The 8,309-nt window shown below is 39.1% G+C and overlaps 1 long non-coding RNA gene across 1 annotated transcript; it reads right to left on the bottom strand.

The window, feature by feature from the left end:
• Positions 1-5,981: 5,981 nt before the first annotated feature.
• LOC114153680 (uncharacterized) lies at positions 5,982-6,352 on the bottom strand. The gene is made up of 2 exons (XR_003597387.1): positions 6,162-6,352; positions 5,982-6,086 (listed from the first exon to the last, which is right to left on the bottom strand). It is a non-coding gene; the product is annotated as an uncharacterized LOC114153680 (long non-coding RNA).
• Positions 6,353-8,309: the final 1,957 nt, after the last annotated feature.

Here is an 8,309-nt window from a genome sequence, read left to right as displayed (position 1 = left end):
CAAGGTGTCCATAAGACTGACATGACACTGTCATAAACATGACATAACACCTGTTATGAAGATGAAGGAGTCTTTATGAATGATTACCACTGTTGTCATGAAGTGTCACTCGGTACATAATGACACTTATGATGTAAAGTCCACCATTTTAATGGACTTTCAATATCAGTCTTAATGCAACATTGCATTGAAAGTGTCATTATTTACCAAAATGACACTTCATGACAGCAGTCGTAAACATTCATGAAAACTCCTTCATCTTCATGACAGGTGTTATGTCAGTCTGATGCACACCTTGTCAAATAAAGTAAAAAATTCAGATGTATAAAACCATGCGCAGGTGTGAGGCTGCACAGCTTTCATTTATAAAACCCAATCTGCGTGAAATAGAGCACAGCTGCTGGTCCGCCCTGTCGCCAGCCATAAATACATATCTACATTAGTATAAATACCTGGAAGGCTGCCGCCAAGCGTCCCAATAACCATGGAAATGGTCCCTGCTTGTAGTAATGTAAGTAGTTCTTATAATAATACTTTATTTATTTTATTTAAAAGGCACTCTTCAGGGATTACAAGGTCACCTCAAAACAAATAGAAACAACAATTTTATAGAAAAAAGTATAATTAGAATAAAAGAAAATAAGAAAGAGAGTGTTGATTAATCTAAGTGGACATGCTTGTTGAACAGCAGAGCGTTCAGCTGGGATTTAAAGACAGACTGTGGTGAGTGGGCAATGTGGATGTTTATTCCACATGGAGCAATCATGTGTTGTACCAGACCAACGTGCCACTACGCAGTCAATAAGCATTTTTATAAGTTCCACATTTACACAACAGATTTACTTTCTATTCATAAAGACACATTCACCACTGGAGTGTCATGACTGGACTGAGGGACGTCTGTCAGCATCTCCAGCTGCACTGTTAACACCCGGCTTCTTCTTTAAAGCTGGGGCTCATTCTGAAAGAGATCCAGGATGATCACTCCCATCAGATCAATGTGATCTCTGAACACACACACACTGAATCCTTCCATTGGCGATGTTCTCCAGCAGACCCAAAGCTGACATTGTTCCAATATTAGCACAACTATTTATATACACATTAAAAATGATCAATCCTGACCTATTTGAAGTTAATCGGCTCATTTGACCCAGCAGATAACTTCAAGAGCTTTGTGTTGTCGTTGCTCAGTGGAATCCTGCAGAGCCAGAGGCCACACCCATTTGGTTCTGCTGTACCAGCAGCCTGTTCTGAAAGCACACAGCTGGTGATCTCTACAGATTTACTCCTAAGGGAACAACTGAATAATCTCTAAATTGTCTCACAATCACTCATGGGTGATCTGATCTCATTCTGCTGATGTTAAACACGTGTGTGTGAAGACAGTATAAATGGGCTGAGGACAGCTTGACTCAGATCACCTTCAGAGGTCATTAAAGACTTTAAGGCTATTTTTAGAATTAACTTAGCAGTCTAAACACAAACCACCAAGGGACAACATTAAGTAGCGTTCACTGAATCTCCTGAATAAATCAATTCATTCTATAAACAGCTTTATAGAATGTAAAGCTGTTTACATTCTATAAGGGTTAGATATAACCCTAACCCTTATATGTAGTTCAGCCCCCAGCTCACTGAAATGATTAAAACAATAAAATCAGATGTCAACAGTTTTTCCACATGCATTTTTATGGTTTTAGTTCAGTTGAATTTAGTTTATTTATATAATGATTTAGCAAGCAAATTCACAAAACAATGAAATTAAAGCACTTGACAAATATACATACAGACCAATTCAATAAGTAAAATATTGTATACTGTAATAACTCCATCACCAAATAAAACACAATATAAAGAGGTTTTAACACATTCATTTCACTTAATTGTGACAATTTTCTGCCAACAGCTAAAGAAAACATTTAAAATGACATCACATCCCAGTCCCACCACTCTGAGCTCTGACTCCACATCCAATCTGGCTTCTCTCCAGTCAGTGCTCCACTACAGGCTGCTGCTGTTAGCTGTGCTTTCTTTTTATCTGCTTCCTCCGTCTTGTTGTGACCTTGTGATGATACTAGTGACTCCACTGAATAACTTTAATATTTATCCATAGATGGTGGCGACCATTACTACTTACACAAACAGAGCGCTGCTGTGTGCTGTCTACATTCTTCACCTGCGTGTTGGACACTGTGGGGTCGGAAACCGTTCCAACAGAAGTCTGATTGTTGGTCACATTTAATTAGAAACATGAAAGGCCGCATAAAAAAAATCTGACTTCATTCAATGATTAACCTTAAATGATAAAACCGGATCACATTTATCCTCCTAAAGATAACACTCACACACGCACACACACTAAAAAAGCTTTTAGCAACCACAAAGTCTGATAAACTCCTCTGAAAAATGCCCTAAATTAGATTTTAAAAAAACAATAATATAACTGTTATTAGGAAGCAAACAATTCCTAAAAATTGTCAAACTGAAGTTCAGCATAGACCTGTGCAGTTGAAAGCGCCAATCATGGATAAGCTCTGGGGTTTCAGTCCAGGCAGTTCCTGCCTCTGTATGCCACTGGCTTCTTATCTGTTGGAAACAGTCTGATTACTCTGCCGGCCTTAAGGGGGACATGACCTTTCCTCCAGCTTCCTCACACACTCACACAGATCTCATTAGAGGAATTCAGGAAGTCACCTGGAGCAGAATAGTGAGAGACTGAGCAGCCACCTCTCCCTCCATTTTCTCTGTTGTGCTGTGTTTGCAAGGGAAATTAGTCAACATAGTGTATTAGATCAGTCAGATGATCTGATGATGGGAAATGAATCTCTGGTAACAAAGAATCTGAAGTATACCAGAAAGAGTCATGCAGATGTAGTTTACTGTAATTGATGGCTTTCTGCCAATCAGAGTAAAATATATATAAGCTGAATAAGTGCTGAGTACTTGAAAAATGTGTTTTTTAATATATTCCACCTTCAGACCTTCTGCAGCTCCACAGTGTCAGTTTATGGTACCAAAATACGATTTAAAAAGTCACAATTTTTAAATCCAAAAAAGTTCTGTCATTTTTTTCCACTGTAAGTGATTTTTTTGTGAAATGTCAAAGCATTGCAGGGCAGACCTGAGTTTTCTCCAGACTGACATAACACCTCGTCAGAGTAGGACTACAGCTTACACATTTTTACAGCAAACCTCTTTTCTTTGAGTTGATGTTTGAGAAAATGTCTGGACACAACAAAAGGAAGGAATCTCTGTCAGTAGCACCGAATACTGACTTTGCGTTAGAGATGCAAGCAATAAATCAACATGATTAATAACCCAGCATTCAATGCGCTGGAGACATCGCTGCTGAAGCTCAACCCTACAAATATGAATTTTATGCCTGCTCTTATCACTTACGTGTTTTGGACACATATCTTATGTGCAAACATCTTGTAATTGACATTGTACACATGGGCTTGGAAAAACCAAATAGCAAGAAATTTCCTTCCTATAAATACACAGAAGAGAATTACAACATTACAAAAAAATATATGACTGAGAACTATTGGTTTAACTAAAAATAAAAAATACAAACAAAAGCACAGAGATAACTTACATATAATCAAAATAGATTATGTATATACAGTATGTACCTGATTAATTGATAAACTATTAAAAACATTTCCAATAAGTTCCGGTTGCATTGTTCAGTCTCAACTTTGGGACAATCTATTCAGGTTCTGCTTTTTAATCAGGAAATCAGGTTGGTGATGCAAAACTGCATCTGCAAAAGTCCAACACGTCTGAAAGATGCTGCATAAATAAATTTTATTTACCAAAATTTGTCTGCATAATCATCAATATGCAATGGGACATCAGTTCTAAAAGATGAGATGTTTTTGTTCATCCTCACATAATCCCTGGAGGTGTAAATCCCAAACCCCCCCAACAACCCACCAATCTACAGGGACAGTGTGTCCCTGTAGATTACAAAGCACCTTCAGGGTGGTGTGTAGGTGTGTCTGTGTAGGTGGGTGTTGTTTGGGGTATTTTGGGATATTTAATGTTCTGCCCTAGTTTTCAAGAACTAAAAAGGATGCTGATTGAGAAAACCTCCCCACGTTTTTTACCCCTTCATCTCTAAATCCCCGTTCTGTTCCCTCCCCTCTCTCTGCTGCTGTCCGTTTCCTCAGCACCTTCATAAATGAACGGTTTCACTTTCAAGCAGAGTAAAACGGCAACAGTTTGGCAAATTTGAGTCATAACTGTGCCGTGATCCCCGATTTAATTTTAAGTCACTGAAACTCATGGCTGCATGATGGAAAGATTTCACCAACAAACACTACAAATTAATTTATGAATTATTTATCCATCCATCCATCCATTTTCTGTTCACCCTTGTCCCTAATGGGGTCGGGAGGGTTGCTGGTGCCCATCTCCAGCTACGTTCCGGGTGAGAGGCGGGGTACACCCTGGACAGGTCGCCAGTCTGTCGCAGGGCATGAATTATTTATGAAGACAAATATTCACTAAATGTTCACACTGGTAACTTTGGACCAGACAAGCTTTGTTCAGCTCAATGCCAAGGCCAAGCTGCTACAGCATCCATGCCAGACAAATCATGTTCAACTATTTTATATTAAACAGTAATAGTTCTGCTTTTTTCTTCAAATATTAAAATGAACTGAAGAGTTTAAATAAAACATTTAAATACAGAAATAAATGTATTAACCAGCATTCAATTATCTAATTTAACTTCAACTAGAGCAGCGAAGTGGGACCCTCAGCTCTCATTTATAGCTAAGTCTGATCCGGGTCCATGTGATCAGGTTCTGCTGGTGGTCAGCAGCAGCAGCAGCTTCCTTACTGCAGCCTGTCAGATCCATGATGTGCTTGAAGTTTATGCCTATGGGAGATGGAGGCGGCTGTGGTTCAGTCTTGGTGTAGCTGATAGGTGAGGGATGGAGGGAAAAGGGCAGTGAGACCCCAGGAGAGAAGCCAAATAAGAAAAGGAGGGAGGAAGATGAAAAACATCATACGATAGAAACCAAAGCTCAGAAAGAAGGTAATGGAGACCTTTGAGCAGAGGTGCTGTGGGCCCTTGAAAGGTTTGGGTCTCTTCAGAGTCCTCAGTGACACCAACATCATGCACACAAACACAGCAGCAGCACAGCAAACAAACAGGCTTTCAGACACATGAAAGGACAGAGGGCTGACAGCTACAGAAAAACTGAAGGAGGAATCAGTGGATGAAAGAAGAACGCAGCCTGTGGAGTGAAACCATTCAGCTCTAAAGCTCATTTACATCACTGTGTTGGTGCACAATGCACAGATCGAGAGAGGTCAACAAAAGCAGATATACTGGCCTCAATGCAGGATTCTCTACACTCAACATATTGTGATTTATCCTTATTTTTTAAAGAGACAATAAAAAAAACAAAACTTTCTAAAAAGGTGTCATTCTGGACATCAGGGTAAAAATGGAGGGCCTGTAGAACCCACATGTTGTCTGTCCTGAAGGTTCTGTGGTGGAAGTCAAGAGGTTCATGTAGAAGCCAATTTCAAATCAAAGTGGGAAATTTGTATCTCGCCACTTTAAAATATACATTTAGCTGACAAATCAAAATAAAAAAAAACAGTTTTATTTTACCACAATAGTTCATATTGTATTATATTGGGAAAAAAATCTATATGACTAATTTATTTGAGCAATCTCTGCTGTCAGATAAATTCACAAAATCAGGCTTTGGAGATCAGCTGACACAGAAACATGAAGCATTTTGGATTACATCGTCTTTCATCCTCAGGTTAACTTTTTCTGTTAGCTGTCAGGTTCGTGTCTTTTTTATGAGAGACTGTTTGACCCCTTGAAAACTGGATGAAAAGGAGCACAAGAAGGAATGACACGTGACTCGACTCAACTCAGTCATTTGAAAATAAAGATGTCATGATGGGTGCGTTTTTCAAGCCCACATGCAGAACACCACACAGGAGAGCAATGTGAAATAAAAGATAAATTTATTGAAAAACACTGCTGGCAGGAATAGTTGGCTCGGGTCGGGTCCAGGGAGAGAGGCTGGTTCTGGGAATCAAACAGTTCACTAGAGAGGCAGAGGGAGGTGATGAGTTCAGGTTTGTAGGAAATGGCAACGTTAAAGTGAAGGGGCAGATCTTACTTGTGATCGGCAGGTTAGAGAAGTGGGAGGGTAACTGCAGCGTCCGGGGTTTGTTCTCAGAGGTTCCAGGTGGTCGTCTTGTCTGACAGCGGGGATCCAGGAGGCAACGGGAGTACGTCGGAGGGCGGACAGGTAGGCTCAGGATCAGCAGATGTAGAGGAGCCAGGAGGAAAACACCTGGAGGCAGGAGAAGCAACGAAGAAAAACTTTCACTAGGAGCAGATCAACAAGACAAAACAGAAGCAAGCTTCTAGGGGCTCAGAGGTACCGTGACTGGCAGTCAGCTCCTCTTGAACATCTCGCTGATGAGCCAAACTCGCATCAGGTGTGGGATGACGTCATCCACGCCCTCCGAAGGATGGTAAAGGCGCCATCTAGTGGTGGAGAAAAACGAGTGCATGCACAAAAACTCCACAAAGGAGCTAAAAGACCCCGGAACATGACAAAAGAAGAAAAACTGAGACTTGAATTGAAAAAAAAAAAGACTTGAAAAGAAGCATCCTCAACCACGGAGTACTTATTATCTGAGGGGACATTTGGGTTCAGCTGAGTTCAACAACACAGAGCAGATTTGTCGAACAAACTTCCATGGATGAGGTTTAGTGAGTAAACCTCTTTATTTTCTACACTGGGATCCCCTGTAATGTTGTTTGTTTTGCCAGCAGTGTTTTTGGAGCATTCTGGTTTCAGCTTCCTGTGTGGGCTGACTGTCTCAGCAGTGAATTTGATTATTTAGATGTTTTTCTAAGATTATGTTGGGTGTGCATAATTTAGAATGTTACTTCTGGATTATATTTATATGTGTAAGTATATCTTAAGGCTTTGGCTGCTACTTTCAAATCGGGAGGAGTATTTATAAATCAGATAATCAGGCAGGTGTATCACGTTAAAAAGTAAATTTGAACAAAGTCACGTATGTCTCCCTCCAAATGAGAATAATTGTTACGGAAAATGTGCATATTCTTATTAAGCCCAGAAAGGAGAGAAGTATCCCATGAGTGTGTTATGATCGCTCATGTGATATACATGACACAGTGTTCTTCTAGTGCTGCTTATATCAGCAAAACTTAAAATGATGAACAAGAAAATATCAAAGTGTTAGCCCTCAGCAGAATAAAGATGATCAGGTAACTGTCCGTTTTAATCAACTACAACAGGACACAACCTTCCTTTGCTTTCTTGGGATCAAACACCATTTCCTGCTTGTATTTGGATAGATGTACACTAGAGGCTCTAACCTCATGTGCTTGATAAAGTTCAGAAGCCATAAAGTTGAAAATAACAGATCAGCAGGAAGTAAGAGGTCCTTTAATTATTCATTTAATCTTTTAAAGGACAAGAAAACTTTCATAAAAAAAAAACTCTTTTTTTAGGAAACTTCTTCTTTCTTCACTATTTAAAGCTGCAGTGTGTAACTTATATAAAAATAGATTATTTTAATATTTGATATAAATGTCCTTATGTGCTGCAAATATAGTATGAGACAGATCATTAGTGAAAAAGTCAAGATCTTCTGCCTCTGAGTGCTATAATGATCAGCACCAATACACCAACAATAACCAATCAGAGGCAGGAGAAATGTCTTAGCTTTGTCAATCATCCTCCTGTACTTGCTGCTCAGTGTGCTAATGGCAATAGATTATATGTCCCTTTCTGTTCACTGATTGGCTGGAAAAATCCAAGTCAATGGGAGAAAATGGGAGATCACATTTTGAATCATTTTGAAAAATGTGAGTCCTGGCTTTAGTGCATACACTTCATGGTTTAAATTAACAAACTATATTTGAATGTACAGAAAATGTTTTGGTTTTATCTTTGAAAGCTACTGTATAAAGAGAGTTTACTTAAATGTATATAAAATGTGTGAAGCAGTGGAGGACAGGATGTACAGCTGCTAGAAACTTGTATTCAGCAACTAACAGAAAGCACAAACAACAACATTTGTATTACAGTGTTATTTGTTTGAATACAATAACAGTATTATTTTTTTGAATGTACTAATGTATCTTAGAACTCATGCAACACAATCAGAACATTTTTTACTTTCAGGTTTTCAATGTTGGTTCTGGGACTACAGGTGGAAATTATCACTGAGAGCTATGACCTGCTCTCACCTTGTGTATACTGTATAAAGAAATAAATTGTAAA

Source organism: Xiphophorus couchianus, chromosome 11 (assembly GCF_001444195.1).
Source record: "Xiphophorus couchianus chromosome 11, X_couchianus-1.0, whole genome shotgun sequence".
In the NCBI taxonomy this organism is placed as follows: Eukaryota; Metazoa; Chordata; class Actinopteri; order Cyprinodontiformes; family Poeciliidae; genus Xiphophorus; species Xiphophorus couchianus.
Note: the sequence above shows the minus strand (reverse complement) of the source record. Positions and strands in the feature narration are given on the sequence as shown.